Source organism: Trematomus bernacchii, unplaced genomic scaffold, assembly GCF_902827165.1.
Source record: "Trematomus bernacchii unplaced genomic scaffold, fTreBer1.1, whole genome shotgun sequence".
NCBI classification, from domain to species: domain Eukaryota; kingdom Metazoa; phylum Chordata; class Actinopteri; order Perciformes; family Nototheniidae; genus Trematomus; species Trematomus bernacchii.
This window is the reverse complement of record NW_022988098.1, coordinates 3,559,676-3,580,178: the sequence shown is the minus strand read 5'-3', so window position 1 is coordinate 3,580,178 and position 20,503 is coordinate 3,559,676. Positions and strand designations below refer to the sequence as shown.

The following is a 20,503-nucleotide window of genomic DNA, read 5'->3' as shown; positions in this document are numbered from 1 at the left end:
CATACGCACACTTTGTCAGTCTTTATACTACGTCACCCGAGTTTGTCCTTTGTTTATTACTTAATTACTCATTATTACTGCCCTAAAGGCCTTGTGATTTTGAACCTACTTGTGGTGATCATGTTTATGAATAGATGACTACAGCCTACTGACCCATCTAGGAGGTACAGTAGGGCCATTCCACCTTAAATCCACGATCATGATGACAACTAATAACGGCCATGTAGTATTATAGGTGAGAAACATCGCTCTTCTGCCTCAAACAAAGCTCCCTGTTCATCTCAACTCTACACTGTTGTCCAGGTTGTGCACATTCACTTCTTACCAAACACCCACACATGTCCTCTATCCTCCGTCGTGTTCTTGCTTTTCACAAACGTGAAACACACCTACACACAGAAATACACACTACATGCACACAAACACACCAATAACACTGTCCAACAGCAGCTGTGTTTGCTGTGGCTTTCTACTGTGGTTCTTCCACAGAGGAACACATAAGCTCTGACCCGCGGCGCTATGCTGTTTGAAATTGTCCTTGCTGATTCTTCGTTTTCTCTCCCTGCCTGCATCCCTCTTTCATTTACGCCTTGGGATGAAAACAAGACACCGTCAATGAGGAAATCCACAAAAAACCTGTATGCAACTAGCAGTGAATACCTCGTCCCCAAAATGGATTCCAGGACATCGAGAGTGAATAGAGAATAGATCCAGTGTGTTTAAATGAAGACCATTGATTCCTCTTTCAGAGCGGTTTTTTTTCGATGTGGGAGGTACAGTATTTCCCTTTGATAGTTGTTTATCTGTTCAAAAAGCTGATGTAGGCACAACCTGTCAAGGAAGAATACTAAATATAGTCTTGGTTTACAAGAAGACATCCAGCTCGATTTTACATGCTGATCCATCAATAGTATGTAAATGTTGTGTTATTGACACGCCACGGTGGTAGATATCTTCCGACATCACTCCCCAGAGGCCTCCTCCTTCTCCCTGATACGAAGGACTAATTGGATTTCCAGGCTTTTATCAGCTCTAACTGACACATACAGTCCTTTCTTTCCAGTTTGCTCTCCCCTCTCTCTTTTATCTAGCCGTATTGTTTATCTCTCCGGGTGGCAGATGCTACATTAAACCGCAGAGAAAAAAGAGGAAACCAGTATGTCAAAACAGACAGACGCCATTATACCTTGAAGATGTGTGGGAAAAAACAGAGATGGACAACCATTAGAAAACAGCAGTTACTAGCCAAGCTGTTCTCCGACCACATGAACAGGGTGATGGTACGTATGCATTCATAATGCAAGGCCATCCATGTTGTCAGTGTAAACTGGGATGATTTAAATCTTGTTTTACTGACAGACCTGTGCACACATCAGCTCTTTCCGCTGAGTGAGCTACGAAACGACAACGCTGATTCAGCCCGATAGCACGGATTGAAAGATACATTTGTGCCATTTAGACAGAAGCACAAAACAACATGAGTAAATATAAGCCTCAGCAAAACTAATTAAAAGGCTGGGGGCTTGGATGAGGAAGGGCGGGGGAGTTAGCTAGCACCAGGAATCAGCTTCTAAAAGCATATTGTAGGAACAAGGATCGTCTAAGGTTATACTAATGCCAAGTGATGCCTGGAAGTCAGAACAGAGAGGGAAAGTTTTGCTCTTCAGTCATTCGCTTGTAAAGAGGCTCTCAGAGACAGCGGCACTGCATCACCAGATAAAATCTTAATGCCGTCCATCTCTTATTGATAAGACTGAATTATAAATGCCGTGACAACAGAGCTGGCCATGTCACACCATGGACATGATGGTGAGACGGTGGAGGGATGATAACAAACACCAGATTAACAGACAGACATGTTGCACTGCCCGACGACACTCTGCTGTACTTTAAGTTTCACAGTACAGGCGAGGCGGGGATAAAGCGGAGAGAGTGCTTGATGAATCTCACAAAGACTTTGCAGAGGTGTTCAGGTACTTTTCCCCTCTATAGAAAACACCTTAGGCCTTGAAACATGCATAAAGTCTGATTCATCCTCCTGAGAAGGCACGAAACCGACAGACGGAATATGAGAAAACCGAGGAAAAAATACATTTATTACATATTGAAGGAGGACGAGTCATGGCGTTCACTTGCAATTTAATCAGCTGGGTCTCATAACGCATATGAAATATGGAGGAGAAAGCCCACATGCTTGAAGCCAGACTCACGGATTCTCTATTCCAAATATTCTGAGAGAGATGGAGAGGAGAAGACGGAGAGTCTTAGAAAGAAAAACCAGGAGGCATATAGTTTGGATAGAACAAAGCCTGAGCACTTCCATTGCAGATGGATTTTTCGCAAACATGAACACGAGATCCACAGACCGATGCTTCCCTACAAAGTAGCACTGAATTAAACAGACATCGCTAGCAGAGAACCTCCGAATCTCCTCTGCTTCATTCTGTATGCAGGAATTTGCCAACAACTGCTGGAAAACATAAAGGAAGTGGAGAGGAAAGTTTAAATAGACACATCCAGCTCTGAATGTAGCTCGCTGCAAACACTATCAAGCCAATCCCTTTGGTCATAATTGAGGCTGGCAGGGCTTTGCTAACGTGTGACTTTGTTCCCATTGGCCTGCCTAGCTCTGAACAGAATGTGCAAAATCTCCAAGGACCCTTCAATTTACCAACAAAAGTTGGCATTCAAATGCAAATTCTGTTACGGCATGCATCTATGTGAGAGTAACTTTCTCTCAAAGCAGTTTATGTGCGAGTTTGCATGGGTTTGAGTATGTGTCGGTAGAAGGAGGGGTTTGCAATCCTCAATACAGTATGGAATGCTTTTTTCATGATAATAAGGAGCCATGGTTTGTTGCTATCCTTGGTTTATCATTCTCTGCTTGCAAATCTTTGCTCCACCACAAGCATATGGAGAAACTACACAGCAAAATCTTATTCTCAATCAGGTTAGTCAATCTCAAGCTTACATTGACCCATACAAGCATTTTGGCTCATTGACCCAATAAGTAAGGTACGACTGAGAATTCTGTAATAATACTTCTTTGGCAACTTGGGAGCAATGTAAAGGAGTTGTGAACACTGACATATCATCACCTTTGGTTGAACCTGGATGAAACACAAAGCAGGCAGACATGGAGCCAATTGATTATTCGCTTGGAGCTGTGTTATCAGTTGTCGAAGGATGAGTTGAGTCCAGAAATAACTCCCCTGTGGCTCTGTATTTGGTTTTCTAAACAGGTAGTGTGAAAACAGATGCCTGCAGTAGACGCAAACAATGCAATAGGAGCACAATTAATGCAAACAAAATTCCCTGTAGGTTAAACAATATAAGCAACCCCTTTCTAAACCAAACTAAATTCAAACTTTCATCATTGCTAAAAGGGTCATTTGTAAATGTGAACTGTTGTTCTATTAGTTTTTGGTTTACAAAATCCTACCATGTTTTCTACCCCTTAACTTTTGTTTGTGTGTGTAACAACATTCCTGCTACCTTCCATGGGTAGTTTTGAGTTATTATTAGCATCCAATGCTAACATTTATCTGGAGAGGACAGTTTACTCATGTCAGGTACCTAAAGCATCCTGGCAGTACAAATGCCTCCAGAACGTTCAACAGATGAACTGTGAACAACAGTTTAGTAATTATGAATGTTGGTTAGATGACATCTTGGCTCCTTTGACAGGTCAGCACGGTCTCTTCAAACATCTCCAGTCGCTGGCTGATAACCCTGCATTCACATTCAAAAGCTCTCCAAATGCTCTTTGGTTTCAAAGAGTGCTTGCACATTCTTTGAAAAATGTGGCTTCCTAATAACTAACTTTAATAGTTGACAATGACAAGAGATAAAGTGAAGGGCGATCCCATTCACCGGGAAGATTTAATTTAGATTTCCCTCAGGCTCTGATAAGCTCGGCACTCTGCAGACATTTAAGATGACAGTCAGAACCTGCAAAGCTATTTTCTGTCACACACGCAGACACAAAGTGAGAGAAAAGTGAGATAAGGAGATTTGTGCTGCGATGAGGAGTCTCAGGTGAGTGATCTTTCTTTCTGCAGTAACTGTAAACTGTTTGCTTATGCCATCGTTTTTCTTTCCTTGTTTATAAATTATATTCCTCCCTAACCTTTAAATCCATGTGGAATGTCCCGCCCTGACAGTGAAAAATGAATGAGTGTAATTTTAGCACTTAACACATCATTAATCCTGCAGTATGTGTGTTGCCCTGAGAAAAAAGGTGAAGCTGAGATGTGTTCTGGCTGCCAAATTCACTCACTCACGCACACGCTATCATCTTATCTTACATGCACATTCAGATTGTTTATATATCTCCCCCACCTAGATTTAGCATCATATGGTCAAAGGTAAATGTACACTCCTGGTATGAAGATTTAAAACCATGCGCCTTATGCCAGATTTCTGTTGCATAGTACTGCTCTGCAACCAAACAGAAGAACGTCTGTATCTTTTTTATGGAACATGGCATATTTAAGCAGGCTGCCATTAAAAAAATATACGTGGTCATGTCAGTGAATAAATTGTGGCCACTATTAATGGTAGCTTATTTAAATATGGCGAATTGTGCAAGATGTCTTGTGTCAGGGAATGGATGATTCTAGTAGAAATTCCCTCCCCAGAGTTTTACTTTCTAGTATCGCATAGAAACTTGCTTGGAAGCTCAACCGAGGTAGTATGAAATATGTGTAGGCACCAAGTGATAAACTGATTTTGCGAATGTAAAGGCCCGGACACACCAGCCCGATTTTGGGAGTCAGAGGCCGTCAGAGGCCGACAGAGGCCGTCAGAGGCCGTCAGAGGCCGTCAGAGGCAGTCGGGCATTCGCGGCGCCCTACTCAGGTTTGTGTGTCCCGCACCGTCGTCTCTTTACGGCACCTTTTCACACCTCCCGACGCCTCCCGACGCCGATTCAACATGTTCAACATGTTGAATCGGCCGAGGGAGGTCAGAGAAAGTCGGCCCAAGCAATCACTCTGATTGGCTGTTCACACTACCGCTGCCTGCTGGTAAGGACAGTTATTGCCACTCGTCGACTGAAGTATTTGCGGTGTGTTCGTAGGCGGGCGGCGTAGCGGGCGACGCAGCCGACGCAGGCGACGAAGCTGACGTAAAAGTCGGGACGCCTTCGGTACGCGTTCTTTGGTCTCAGGTGGGTGTGTAGTGGCCTTAAAACAAAAAAAAACTTCCAAGAGACTCGAGTCAAGAGATTCCATTCTGTTCAAATGTGGCTTAAGTTCAAAGTAAGTGAAGAACTTTCCTGGCCTGAACAGAGGAGAGAACTCATCATAGTTTAATGCCTTTGGGTTGACACCAACTGTGAGTAATGAGTATGTAAGTGAAAGCAAACATGGGTCAATAAACAAGCACACTTTTGAATTATAAATGAAAAGACACACAGTAAGAAAAGGTCCTCAGAAGTCATCTTCTGGTCACGTAACACTTTGAAATTCACCCTCACACACTTAGCTTGGTCCACACCCAGACTCCATCTCTGCAACTCTATAATCCACAGGGTCCATTATCTTTGTAAATGGTGCGAGTGATGGGATGCCGGTTGAATGGTTTAGTGGAAAAAATAAAAGGATGAGGAAGAGAGAGAGAGAGAGACAGACATAGACAGAGAGAAGTAGAGGTACGTAAAGAAAGACTATATGATTTGTCAGTTCAGACAAAAGAGCCAGTCATGATGTGTTCTCGCTTGAGAACAGAGAGCTCTGACAGACTCCCTGGGTCTGTTCTGTTGACAATAAATGTACCCCATACACACACACACACACACACACACACACACACACACACACAAACATGCAGGCAGCGCAACATACACACACCCACACCCACACTCTGTATATCAGACTTCAAACTTCTCTCTCCAACAAGGGGACATAAAAGGAGAGAACAGCAGTTCGGCTAATTATCTCTGAATCTGGAGGAAATGAACAGCACGGTATTGTTGTATTGTTCTGATACTGTTTGGCCCTGACAGCACCAGTGGGACATCACACAGCTACTGCCTGTCTGTTTGTCACCAACAGGTTTAACAAGCTAACACAGTGAAGATATTATGTGTAATGAGCTTGGACTGCAGCTTGGACTTCATGGGACATTTTGCCCATTTGTACACTATTTGTACAAATAATTTCTCATATTAAACTGTACGTCGTTTTTTCGTATATCTATATTTCACGTAAATACATTTCTCTATATTTGTTATAATCTTTTTTTTTTTTTTAAACAGTTTAACAAAGTAGTGGTCCATTTCTTACAATGTATCTTCTTTGTCTGTGTTTATGTATGCACCATATACACCAAGGGCAAGTCTTTGTATGTTCTAACCTACTTGGCAATAAACCTGTTTCTGATTCAGATTTCTGATACTGAACAACATCAAAACCTTCTGCAGTGAGGATGTTTTGGTCACTGGATTTGGCCTCCATCTCTCAAGAGGCTAGTTTTCCCTTTCATCAACACGTCCACTTCGCTCTCGCTCTGTTTCCAGCAGCAACAGAGTGGCATGTAGGGCTAGCGCGGTGGTCTGTAGGCTTTTTTGAAGGGCTTCAGTCAGAGTTTTTCGGCAGGGTCACGGCACCCCCCTCCTCCCCTGCACCCTTGCAGTACGCTCCAACAGAGCCCAAAGAGAACACGGAGGTGTTAGAGAAAACACAAACAGAGACCCGATTGTCCCCGTCTTGAGTTCAACCCCCCACAGCCCCACCTCCAGGGGTTTAAAACGGGGAGAATGAGCAACTGTCAATGGTGTTTTGTAAATACGTAGCTGTTTTCACTTCAGATGGGTTTATTCTGATGTCAGAGGGAAATGCGCCTGCTTTGCAGTCTGCGAGTGTGCGTGCCTTTCCTGTCCCATTGAGGATTGTATGGGAAAGGCATTCGTGGTGCGTCCGAGAGAGCGGCGCAATTCCCAGCTCCTTTGAGTCAGAGGTTGACAGCTGAAACAAGTGAGCAAGCTGGTGGACAGGGCAGCCCGCTGAGTGATGGCTGTTCCTTATTGGCACTTATTGACCAGAGGCAAAGCCCCCCTACAGTGTGTCACATCTCAGCTAAATGGATTACAGACAAGTCAGCCGGGGCCAATTGTACCACCGACCTCAACACCTCACTGAGCCCTCGTTTGGTCCAAATGAATTCTGCATGACATTGCGTAACTGGAGCGCAATGAAACATCACTTAAAATATGATCTGATAAGACCCACATAAAACAAAAACAGCTTGATAAGAGAAACATAATTGGGATGCACACAGTGATATTCAATCTGCTCGGATAATTGCATTATCCATCTAGTTTGTAAGCTGCGCACGCGTTGTGTTAAATTAGATCATGTTCCACAGGACTCATAGATTGTAAGCTGTCATTTGTTGTGTTTTAATTACATACCATTTCTCTCCAATCATCAAATTAGCACCTGCACTGGGGACTCCTCCTAATGGCCTGACTTAATGATGATTACAGACAATATCGGTTTCAACTTTCAGTAAACATCTGCAGCCAACCCGCTGAATAAATCACAGCCCAGATAAATCAATACGCTTAGAGTCGAGCTGCGGAAGAAGTGATCACACCGATGGTCTTGGGATTCTTTTACTTGACTGATAAACAAAGGCTCTTGACTGCTCAAAGAGGCCCTACACAGCAGAGGGTTGTTTTATCCTTCGATGGTGGGGGTTTGTGGGCGCAGTGAGGACCATCTTCTCCGATGTTAAGCATACCCTTGGGGGTTGGAGAGGCGACGACCACTTCTTTACTTTTTCACTCCGCCCATTCTCTGCCCTAACCCCCCTACCTCTCTCTGGCTGGCTTTCTCCTCGCCCTTTTGTCGGCGGATTACTGGGGGTTTAGAGACGCACACACTGATCCCTCCCTCCCCTATCGGAACCACACAGGGGGTTAAGACCGGAGCACAGAGGGGAGACCTTTGCACAATGATCTGAATTACAGAGACTTTTCTATGTAAGGCCACTTATATTCCCCCCATTTGCTTTGCTCAGAAATCACCACAGAGGGCCATTCAGTGCTCGTGGGTTTTCCCAGCAGGAACCTTGGGATATGTGCCAAAACCCAGAGCAGATTTCCTGTATCTAAACCAACACCTACAAAGTTCAGAGAGGGTGTTTGGAACTGAAAACTCATTGTCTTTTGTTCGGTTTGAAAACAAACATGTGCGATGCTTCTTGTAATCATGCATGGTAAAAGACCAAGACAGAAAAACACCCACGGCCAACAAACAAGCCTCAGGTGAAACCGCAGTGATGTGTAACTGTAACAACACACACAGCCCACATCTTCCCTCCGTATTGTGAGAGAGCGCAAGCTGTCTCCTCCTCTACAGGTCGGGATCCATCTCTCTCTGCCTCGTCCCCTGGACAGATGCCCAGACAGCCCATCTGTCTGCACTGACCTGTGTTTGGGACCAAGGGGGGAGCCTAAGTGGTCCATGAAGGGGGTCTCTGGCATGTTGCCTTCCCGGTAATGACAGTTAAGCTGCCAGCGGCTTGCCTAACAGCTCTGGAGGTCTCTCGGTGGTACCACAATATTGATATTGTATCGGGTTGCAAATGGCTTGGCAGCCTTTTAATGAGAGCTCAGATTGATCAGGCTGTAGTGGCTCTCCCTTTACTGTGTGTGATGCTCATTGGCTGTCCCTGCAGACCTGACCCCTATGATCTGTATCACTGAGACAGACATACTGCCCACAATCTGTAGTCACAAGCACAAGACAATCTCAAGTACAAAAGTGAAATCCTTAAAATGTCAGGAGGAATCTTAGTGGTTGCAATGAGTTGTTACTAAAATAGTCACGTGCAAAAGCTTTGGTTACCTATGTTCTTCCCTTGAGCTTTAAAAAGGTTCAGATTGCAGTGGTGATTAAGTTGGTTTGCAACAGCTGAAACAAAACGTAACTGTGTAGGGACTCATCAGTCTCCAAAGTCATCAAATACTACTGGCTGTTGACTTTACAAGAACATCATTGAAACTTGAAAGCGACTTGGAGTGTTCAAAAATCTTTCAGTTTTAGTCTGTCGTAATAAAAAGATCAAGTATATTCTCAATAATTTATCAGCCGTACAAACAGAAAGGCGCTTTAAGCATTTCAAAGAGTAAAGAGAAATAACAACAAAGTGAGGAAAGTAAAAATAAATACAAATATTCAAACATTTATTCTGACGCAGGCACCACCCGTGCATATGCAAACTGAATCATCCACCCACACACAGGAGAGAGAACATCTCCTTGCTTTATGCTGAAGTTCTCTGTAGGGTCACTGGACACAGGAGGTAAGTGAAGTTCAAATAAACAGAAAGAGAGGTAATGGATAAAATACAAATATATTCAAACCACCTGCCAGTCACCCTCTGTAATGGTACTTCACCTCCTCTCCTCCACAGGCTCATGTCAAGGTCACAGCAGTGGTCTCTGAGATGTTACTCTCTCCTATTAGCCCCCCATTAGGTTTCTGTCAGACAGGCAGCCAGATGTCGGCCCCCTCCCTGTGTTGTGATCATGACCCCCCCTTCAGCCCCTGGACCTCTCCTGGGAGTATGGAGGTGGAAATGAAACCCTGCCCAGTACTCGGGGGAGAGGACATTGTGATTACTTTTCAGTGCGCCTGTACCACTGAAGCCGTTCCAGCACTGCGCTGCCGATTGGTCACACTGAAATGTAACGGGGAAAATGCAAGAACTGCATTTGCTTGAAACGGATACATGTTGTGATTATGTCCACTTCCAAAATGTTCTCCACACACCCCCGCTGGTAACCTGCTCGCCCTGTTCTTCACCTTCTTTCACAGTTTTCCCCCTCTCTCTTTTATTAAACATGAATTAGCAGCGCCTTGATCAAGTTTGGCACCCTTGCGTTGCAATTAGTGCTGTGTCAGAGCGCAGAGCGAGGCCCCATTTTACAAATAGAGTAATTACTGCTCTCCGACCTCAATTGAACCCCCACCCCCACCTTCCTGCACCTTCAAACCTTCATTTTGCACCTTCCTATCAGCTCAAAAGGAACATTAAGCATCAGGCAGGACGGGGGGTATAGCCAGATTATCAACCACTGGGTGGGTGAGGTAGGGGGGGGGGGGGGGGTTTAATAACCTTTTACTGTGGATCGCACCGAGCGAGAAGGTCAATCAGATTCATGAGAGAAGCGTCGTGGATGAATGTCTGCACTTAATGAGCGTCGTATAGCGCCAAGATGGCTGTTGTGCTCTCCTGCGTGTGAAGAAGAAACGCATAAAAAATAAATGGGGAGTCCAGCCAATTCAAGACACACATAAAATGCCCAGTAAATTCACGGTGTAAGCAGACAAGAGGGACGGAGATACACGGTCTCGGCCTATGGAGGAGACTCTTTTACTGCGGCAGAGAATCAATTAATTATCACTACATTGTAGTTAAGGGAGGGTAAGACGTTACAAGGAAAATATGAGGCTTCAACCGGAATAATATATCTCCACCAGATGCCATTCAGTCTCTGCAGTGTGGGCAGTGATGACAGGCTTGTTGCCATTCTGTGTTTGGTAAGCTCCTTGTTAAATATGTTTTTTAAAAACCTATTAAAGCAATTATCAGAACGGCAGGAGAGCTGGGAAGAAATACTTTTTTGGAAGTCAGATGAGACCTCTTTTCAGCACCGTCGCCCCAGATAGCTTAAGTTTGCCGAGTGGTTATGCAAGTGGGCAGAGAGATTTTGTTTCATATGTAGAGACGCACACACAAATACACGCTTTCTTCTTAGCCTGCTACTTCTTTACAAATCGAGAGCCGACTTCCCAGCCGGCCGAAGGGAGCTGACACACAGCAAAAGAATGAGCTGCTTCAGTGTTGTTACTATAAAGCTTGGCCGGAGTGCTGAGTGCCTCTCTGTGTGTGGCGCCGCAGGTTGGCACGCTCACAGGGGGCTTTATTGGGGTGCCGTCCTGAGCGTCAGGCAGCGTGCCCGATGTTGACAAAGCCTGGTATCGCCTGCTGTCAGCCCATTCTGTGTGCACCCGGCGGAAAGAATCAATTAAGCCGAGCTCACAACAGAGCACTTTAATATTTGACTTCTAATCAGTGGGCAGAAGGCAGGCCGGGGCATGAAAGCAAGCTGGCAGTTCCTGTCTCGCTGATGTGGAAAATGAGGGTCAGGAAAATGCTCCCAGAGCTCTGCAATGTGCAACATGTTCAACAGAGGACATGTGAGGAATCAGTCTGAGGGAGACATTGCCCCCAACAACAGGCCGATCTCACTAAGTGTTTGGGGAAAATATCCCTTCGTCACTCACAAGAAATCAAAAGCATCTTATGCAACAAGCTGCAAGGAATGGAGAAGAAACAGGCTGGTCGTAAACAACCAGAGCTCTGTGGAGGGGACAGTGGTTTAAAAGAAGAAAATCGAATTGATGAGGTCTTGTCTCGGCAGATGAAATGCTCCTTTGAAGAGTTTTTCTTGAAGAATTTTGGGGTTTATTCCGCACTGCCGAAGGCCCACAAGAAGAGGAGAAAAAAGGGAGAGGTTAATGCTGTCCTCACGCTGGGGTTTTGAAGTGGAGCGGGGTCCTCAAACTGAATATTTCACCAAAGACATATCATTCACCTGCCTGCTCTTGCAAGTTTCAAGAAGACGGAAAATCAAAGTTGTGCTCCATGAGGAAAATAGCTACATACTGTAGCCAGACATGTTTTATCTTTTTCCACAAACAAAACACTCAACTATCAGGGCTATATTAGGAGTCGTCTGTCGCGCCGTTGTTTGTTAATCAAAGAGAAGAGTTAATTACAGTCGTGCATACTGATGTTTTCGCAAGTGATAATGAGTCAGCTGTGCACAGCTGTGTACATAATATGCCCACATGTGTGGAGAGCTGCTTCATCTGCTGCCATCCAACTGTTCACACAGGACGCTCCGATCGCAGCCAGCAACACGAGCATGTTACTGGTAAACAGCCAGCAGGACAGTGGTAAGTGGCCACGTGTCCGCATGGTGCAGATGTATTGCCTTTTTCAAAACAGTGTTAGCTCAAATGCATTTCCAATTCGTCTAAAAACTCATTGCTCACTAAAAACTTCTTATCCAAACATAAAACTCATGTTTACCTGTTCAGTGGGGACATGAGGATAGCCCAAAACCACTTTTGCCCGTTGTTATTGATTTAAAAATTCTGAGCGTCTATAGCTTTCTTGTTAATTCTCATGAAATCTCTATGCATCTACCATTTCACTCTGTTTTCCCTCTTCTTCATAATTACCATTCGGACTGACGACCACTGAGGGGGCATCTGCTGTGTCCACACAACACAACATAACGCAACACCCACAACTTTCTTTTGATCATCAGTTCTAACTCAGGGGGGCCAACAACAACCATTATTTTCTTCATGCAGAATGAGATGCTAATCACTGGCAGGTGGATCAAATGAAGAGATGTGGGTTTGAGACAGACTGAAGCAGTGTGATGTGATGCGAGTTGCCTCTGGAGGTGACATATCTTTCCCCCGCAGTAAATAAAGCATCGCTGTAAACAGTAGCACGCTGCGTTTGTTTCCTCTGACGTCGGTAGAATCCATGGTAACAGGGAATAATTATCAGAATTGAGTCTGTGATACCCAGACAGGTTGAAAGGTAGATAAATAGGTAGATATGCAAAATGCTCTGCATAATCGGGCACTTTGCTCACATAAGAAAAACAAATACAGAAACCTACAGCAACATAACAGAAATGTGCATCCACACATGCAAGTCAACTCTCCTTATGTATGTGAGAGAGAAATCAGAGGGCAGAGTGAGGACCTTACCTTCCTCTCCTTTCTAAACAAGCTGCCTCTGATGTGCTCTTCTCCCACAGAAATCAGCCTTCGACTGCCAAGTTCTGTAAGCAAACACAGAGTGGATGAAGACTTGGAATATGTGCAACTTCCACTTAGGAGCTCAAACTGTTTCATATCTAAATCTATGAATATTGTACGCATTCTGCTTCTTCCCTGCCTGATGCTGTCCTCCCTAACAAACACCATAAGCCTTTCCTGAGTCCCGATGCCACTCCCGCACTTACCCCTGAGGATGATGACACATCTGTTTTAGGACACTGACAAACTGTAGGAAGTGGAGATAAAAAACCGCATACGTCATGTTAGTCCACATGGTATTCTGCACAAGGTAAAAATCCATATTTGACTGATGTTGGAACGCCTGAGGGAGCAGGCGGTAGTTCAGGAGGTGGTTTAATTATACATGTGCCAGAAATAGAGTAGAAATTGCTACATTTTCAACATAATTACTTCTCACCCTGCAGAACATTTTTAGCGATGGTAATAATAATTAGTTTCTGTTTGTAAAGCTGTGTAAGCACTGCTCATTTCAGTCAGGGCAGACAAGTAAATCCTTATTCTGCTTCATGAGGCACAGAAAACTAGCTGTTTTCTCCCAGCTCTTTCCACCACAGTCTCCCTCTAGTCGGGATATTTTAAGCAACAGTGCCTTGTTCTGTGTCTGCCTGTGAAGACATGTTGACAGCAGTGGAGCTGTCTGATCTGATCCATGTTCTGATCGGACAGATGTCAGTGTAAACATCTGAGCCTAGTCAAACCATCTTTGACATCGCTATAACCACTCAGAGAAATCTTGGCCTTAATCTCCCTCTACTGATGGATATGTCGTATGTAGTCTTTGGTGAAACCGCCTTTCACCAAACAACGAGGCTATGCACACACAAATGCCATCGTTTGGTATGTGCTAAGAATACACTGGAGGACCGTATTAGCTCAAATGCATCTCACCGTCGAGGCACGTCCCAGACCCCAGCTGCTCTCTGCCCGATCAGCTCTGCCAGCCACTCATGGGCATCAAAGAGTGGTGGGGCCGGACACCTGTGCCCGTCTGTTCATCTGGAGAAATATAAAAGCCTTAGACCTCTGTCAAGGCCTCCTTCTCACTGTGAAGCATATTCATAGATAGCTTAACACATTTGAAGCCTTGCACACAGCATGCAGGAGGAATTTCAGCTGTGCGACAACAGCACAAACCAGGAGAGACATCATTTGTTTTGACAGGATTCTATTTGGCCAAAGATGACATCCAAATAAACCTGCAGCATTCAGCAAACACCTCAGGCTGCAAATGGCAAAAGTGATTTACTTTCCTTTTCTCTCGCTAAAACAAAAGGACTGACAGATTTAATATAAAAAAGCGGAGAGAGGGGGAGGAAGAAGGGAGCTGGATTGGAAAAGGCTGTGGGTGACAAGGCAGTGTGACAAGCGTGGAGCAACTGAGAGAAAATGCGACACCTGGCCTTGTCCTTGATGTGAATAAGAGGATGATACATCAAAAAGAGACAAGGCAGAAAGACGGCTATTACCCAGGCGGGGAGGAAGATGAAGAGGAGGAAGAGGAGAAAGTGACTATTTTTAGCAGATGAGTAAAAATATGCCACGGGTTCATTTAATATTCCTTGCCATAGAGCTCTCCTTTGTTAATGAATCATGTTTTATTAGTTCCTGTCCTTGGCAGGGTTGTAATGGCATTTGGAAAGCATTCCAGCAACAGGATCTTGTTCCCACGTCGAAAAAAAGAGCAATCAGGCCACTCCATCCTCCTCTGACAGAGATAAGATTGAATGAGCTGTCCGTCTGTCGATCATGATGAGGTTTGACCGGGAGGGTAAATGAGTGCTGTGTGAGGCCGTGTTTTCTTTGATTGGCTGCATTCTCCCCGTCTGGCAGGAGGCTGATTGATTTCAGGGGGCTGAAACCCCGGCTCTGCCCCTATTGATCCCTCATCCCCAGCTCCGTCTCTGCCCCAATTAAGAGTTCACTAAGCCGGCACTATGGACCACTCCTAATGAATACCACTTTCCTGCCAACGTCTCAATGTTGCATTCATAACGCTCACCGTCTCCAATGCTTTCCCTCTTCATTACTCACCTTTGTCTACTACTGCTCAGTTCCAGGAGAATTTAATGCTCAGTCGCATCCGAACAATATCGCTCGTATTGGTAATCAGGTCGTTTTTTGGGACGGGACATCAAAGTTAGTAAAGGAATCCCACAGTTCATTAAACATAAGCTTGAGGTAGACAGTTCAAATCCCTGTACATAGCTGAGAATCAATTTCTCCACCAGCGGCCAGATTTTAAGGATGAGAATGAATTGGGCTACTTTGGATGTAGAAAATGTGTCTGGGAGTCGGGCGAGGAAGATGAAAAGATTCATTAGATCAGAGTTTGATCAAACACAGCGGAGTGTGTGAGAGTAGACGACGTGAGAGAAACAGAAATCCAGGCGTAGGAGCCAAAAAGCTGTCTGACTCAGAATCTATTTAATTGCCAGGTAACTAATACAGATACAAGGAGTCTGCCAGTCTTCCTGTCTCTCTCCAGAGCTATTGCCACATCAATCTCTTGATCTGCCCACCTTCAGGGTGAAGTCAGAAAAAAGAAGAAGTTCAGAAACAGGTCACTAGTGCCCCGACGCACCCGGCCTTAAACTCGTAATCCCACTGCTTTGGTGGAGTGAGAAAATCCAATTTCAGAGATCTGTAATACCATAAACCTTATTAGGCACAACAATAGCTGCTACACCCTGAGGGAGAGGCATGAAGGAGGGAGGGAGGGAGGGGTGAGTGAGTGAGTGAGCGGCGGGGGGGTGGGTAACTGCAGTTTTGACCAGGCCAAAACACAAGGCTGGAGAGAGGGTGACGAAGGCAGAAATAAAGATGAAGGTGGAGCCGGAGTGAAGCAAATCGGAGAAATGAAGAAGACAGAAGTGTTCTGGCACGGATGCACTTCTGGTAAGTTACCATGACGAGGTACAACGTGATGAAACGGAGACACGCTGAGATTCACGGGGTACAATTTTCAACTTGCCAGTCACAATGCACTGCTGATAATTCTTCTCCGCTGTTTCAGTGCTCTTACATTTTTCATTGTTCTTCTTTTTGTTTCATTTGTTTCTCTTCTTGCTTTATAAGCCTGAACAGAGCAGACGGTTTTGGCTGATGTTTTGTATATTTGAAAATAATTCCAGCACAGAAAATAATCTGCTTATATTTGGTTGGTACCACCACCGCTACATCCTGCATTCATTTAATCGTAACATCAATGGGCCACTTACACTGCTGTTATCTGAGTGCTCTCATTGATTGTTTGCCTAAATCCAGGAGAGTGGGGCGTGTCTGTTTGTTTTGCCTTACTAATGCACACCATCTCAGCACACACCTCACTGAGAACCAATGGCGAGCAGCAGTGGACACAGGGTCATAAAAGACAGCACAGAAGGAGTTTAAAGCATATTGATCAATAAGAACACATCAAATCCATATGTGAGGAACTCAGGTGGTTCGAGATACAGATGACAGTAATAATGGTGATAATTACACCCGCTGTGAGAGGACTTTGCTTATCAGACAAAAATAAACTCTCTGCTTTGAACTGAAGTCAGATTTTGGCTGTGCTCCAAAATCTCCCAATCACTGCTTTTAGCAACGGCAGTTAATTCTGTTATAAATTATTCACAACTGTGACACAACTGTTGCAAAAGGACACCGATAACCCCGGGATCTAAAAAGCTGATTAGAAGAGGAGATTGGAGCCTGGATTTTATACAAAAATGTAGAATATAGAAGGGCTTTAGTGACATCTCTGCCGTTTGGTATTGCAAGTGAGAATAGGCCTTTATCCGCCGTATCTCCTGAGACGGATGGGGCAGTGAAGCCTGTACTCTGTGGCCTGCAGGGTATAATTACATTTCCCCATGGGGCACCTCCGCTGCTTCAGCTCAGACGTATAGAGGGAAGAGATTGAAATCTGATTGCACTCGCACACCGCAGTCCAATAGCTGTCCACGCGTGGGGATCACACTGTGCACAGAGAAACAGGACATACAAACACACACACACAGAATCACATGCACTTCTAAACACCTGGCAACGTGCTTCTCCTTATTTGCTCCTATCAGCCGTAACCTGCTCTGCGCTCTCCGCACTGTTGAGAGGAGTGTTTGATAGGTGTAGTCAAAGCGCCCCTGTGCCTCGCTATCATTAGAGCTGAGAGGAGCAGCAGCAGCAGCGAGATTTACACACTGATCTCTGATGCCGTCTCATCGCAGGACCTGTTAAAAGCAGCTCATACATACAGATGAACAGGGACTCAGCATGCCAGTTCTACCCACTGTCAGGATACTTCTAATGTGTCGGAGTTATGTTCCCAAGTTTTAAGATAAAATGCATGAATAAATGTAATCTGGATTAGTGTGTGACTACTTACTTAATGTATGAGAACGCATTTCAATATAGATATCTATTGAAGCAGCAAAATTACATTAATCATGCACCAGAAACGCTGATAAATGACAGTATTTAATTGTTGCTAAGAGGCCTTTTCGTGTTTTTTTTAACCAGGGACATATAACGTATGAACACCCCGGAAACTCAGCTGTCTTTATTTTTGGAGTAAAGACTTGTGAGGGTATTTGGCAGAATGATATGCAATACGATTAAGTCAAGACGTATTGAAATATCTCTTTCTGTCAGCTTTTATGGGATCTTCTCTTTTTCAGTGTGCCAACTATTCTACCGAAAGAAAAAAAAATATCGTCAGTACGATTTCAGTCTTTCTTAGTCTGCTGTTATTTGTTATCGTTAAATAAAAAATGTGAATCAATAGAGGAGGGGAGCAGGTGGAGGAAGCAGCTCTGAAAGGGGCTGAATGATGCGAATGGGAGACATTAGCTGCAGGGCCCTCTGGACCAACCTCGCTGTGTCTAACCACAAAAGGTCAAGGCGGCGGTGAGGGGAGCATAGAGCCGCGTCACCTTGGCTGCTGCTGTCACCGATATCTGCCACCTGTCACCGCGCTGCTGCCCCCGCGGCCAGAAATGCGTCGACAATGGCTTTGTCGATAGCACTTCCTCGTGAGAGTGGCGATGGGGGAACATGTCCTCTACTTTCATCAACAGCTTGAGTCAACAGCTTCGGCGTGCGGCATTAGCATACAATACATATTCATGGTCTCCCTCCGTCTCCCTCGCCAGCCCTCATGCACATTTTCCAGCCATTTCTTTTTACAAACGGAATGTCAAGCGCCCCATTTTCGAGTCCCACATGGCCTCTAATGTATTCCATGCACGGCTGCTGGAAACAACATCAACAGGTCTCAAGGTCGTCACTCCCAAGGATTGTGTGTGTGTGTGGTTTGTGTGTGTGTCAGAAAGAGTCTGTGAACAAGATTGAAAAAAAGATGCGGGAGAAATAAAATGGTTAAAAGCTGTAATAAGGGTGTGTATGTATGTGTGTGTGTGTGTGTGTGTGTTGAGCATACATTCATGCAGGGTGAGTGCACCAATTGTATTTTTGGTTAATGCAGTGGAAATAAGTGACTGTGATTTTGGTGCACTTCCCAATACATTAGTGACGGTAACCATGCATTTAGGCTTACTGTCTGAATATAAATCAAAACATTATTTAGATATGGGTGTGCGCATGTGGTTGTAAGCGTGTGTATGAGTGTGTGTGTGTGTGTGTGTGTGTGTGTGTGTGTGTGTGTGTGTGTGTGTGTGTGTGTGTGTGTGTGTGTGTGTGTGTGTGTGTGTGTGTGTGTGGTGTGTGTGTGGTGTGTGTGTGTGTGTGTGTGTAACATGCGGCTGCAGTCTCCACATGCCCTGGGACTGGCTGACAGGTAGACTAAGCAGGTGCATCTTCCTCCAGTCCACTGGCATCTCAGTGAGAAAATAGGCCAGTTGATGTGGGGGTTAGAGCTTCATGGCAGAGTGCGCTGTGATAAATAATGAATGCTTAAAGAACATATCTCTGAATCTCTTCTTTACTTTCCACCCATCCCTCCATCTTTGCATTCTTTCATCCATCCAGCCATATCGCTACAAACAGCAAGGGGCGTTCAGCTGTCTCCATCATAAATATTTTAGCCTGTAGGTCAGTTTTCGCCCCCCTTCATCCGCTCTGCTGCTCTTAACAGCCGCTTGGTGATGACACAGCCTTTTGACCCATAAAGAGATTGACAAAACACTGATAGTGAGTACATTGACTTGGCTTCATAGGCTAAAGCCGTGCCGGCTCTACAGTATAGCAGCTGTTGAAATGGCGACTCCTGAATGAACGCTGTGTGCCGGATTGCTCTTGGATCTCTACGTTAAGGTGCTCTTAAGGTACAAAATCCAAAACTGAGACGGTCCTGCCTTTCAAAAAGTAATATTTTCACCGTTTCTGTTGTTGCTCTTATTTTAAACCGACACAAATATTCAGCAACAGTAAGGATTATATTCGGCTGAGTAAATACAAAGCAATGCTGAGACAATGAATGTTCCATATTTCAAAACACCACAGGCTGTGAAACAGGAAGACAAAGAGAACTAATCACACATTGGATTCAACACCACACGGACCTAAGAGCTGTGAAATCTGCACTGACTACTTTCAGAAAATGGAGTTTGAACACAATGTAATGTAATGCCCCACTAAAGGATGCTACTGTGTACAAACGCAAACACCCTTTATAAGTCAGGAAAAAAAACTAATGGCGACACAGCACATGTCGACAGAGTCCAGCCTAAAACTACCAACTTGTTCCACCAGATATAGAGCAGCTTCTGTCCACACTGCTCTGACTCAAAGCCAGATACTCCTTTAAAGAGTCCAGTGCATCTGATCTCAGCATATTTATTTAACCCTTATGAGGAGCGCCGTTAGGGACTCCATGCATAAATCTCAGAGGCGAACAGAAAGGATAGGAGCATTCAAGTGTAAACTAGGGCAAAGCTTCAGCCCTGTACCCTCTAGATATGCTACTCTGGAAGCAAGTCCTGCGGAGGAACAAGCGCTCACACACTGAGGGCTACACAAGCTGCTCTCTGACATCTATCGCCAACACACACACACACACACACCACACACACACACACACACACACACACACACACACACACACACACACACACACACACACACACACACACACACACACACACACACACACACACACACACACACACACACACACACACACACACACACACACACACACACCACACACACACACACACACACACACACACACACACACACACACACACACACACACACACAAATACACACACCTGCTCTGGTCAGTCCAGTAGCATCCAGTCCAGTCCGGTCCGCTCAGATGCGGAGTGTGTGCTGGCAGAGTGAGGAGCTCGTCTCACCCCCCATGCAGCCCGGCGCAGACAGCTCACTGTTATAGATGCACTGACAAGTGAAAAGAGGGAGGTGTGGTTTCACATGAGATAAATAAAAGAGGGAGGGAAAGAGGGAGGAGAAAGGCTCCCTCAATCTACAATGCTCTCACTCCCTTTTCCAGCATGTGTTCTCTCCTCTTTTAGTTAATTCCCGCTGTCTATCGCTCCTTCTCCTTTTCCATCCTCCTCCCTGTGTGTTGTTCCTCACCGACCCACTAACTGTGTTGTTTCCTGTTCCTTCTCTCTTGCTTTGCCACATTTACCTCT

At 44.9% G+C, this 20,503-nt stretch overlaps 1 protein-coding gene across 3 annotated transcripts in view; it reads right to left on the bottom strand.

The window, feature by feature from the left end:
- sulf2a (sulfatase 2a) overlaps positions 1–20,223 on the bottom strand; it is a 34,642-nt gene extending 14,419 nt beyond the window's left edge. For 2 of the 3 annotated variants that reach the window (XM_034121566.1, XM_034121568.1), the window contains exon 1: positions 20,117–20,223. The gene's annotated coding sequence lies outside the window, so the exon portion shown is untranslated. Of the gene's footprint in view, positions 1–12,809; positions 12,884–20,116 lie in introns of all 3 variants that reach the window. The other variant, XM_034121567.1, reaches the window with a different exon arrangement.
- Positions 20,224–20,503: the final 280 nt, after the last annotated feature.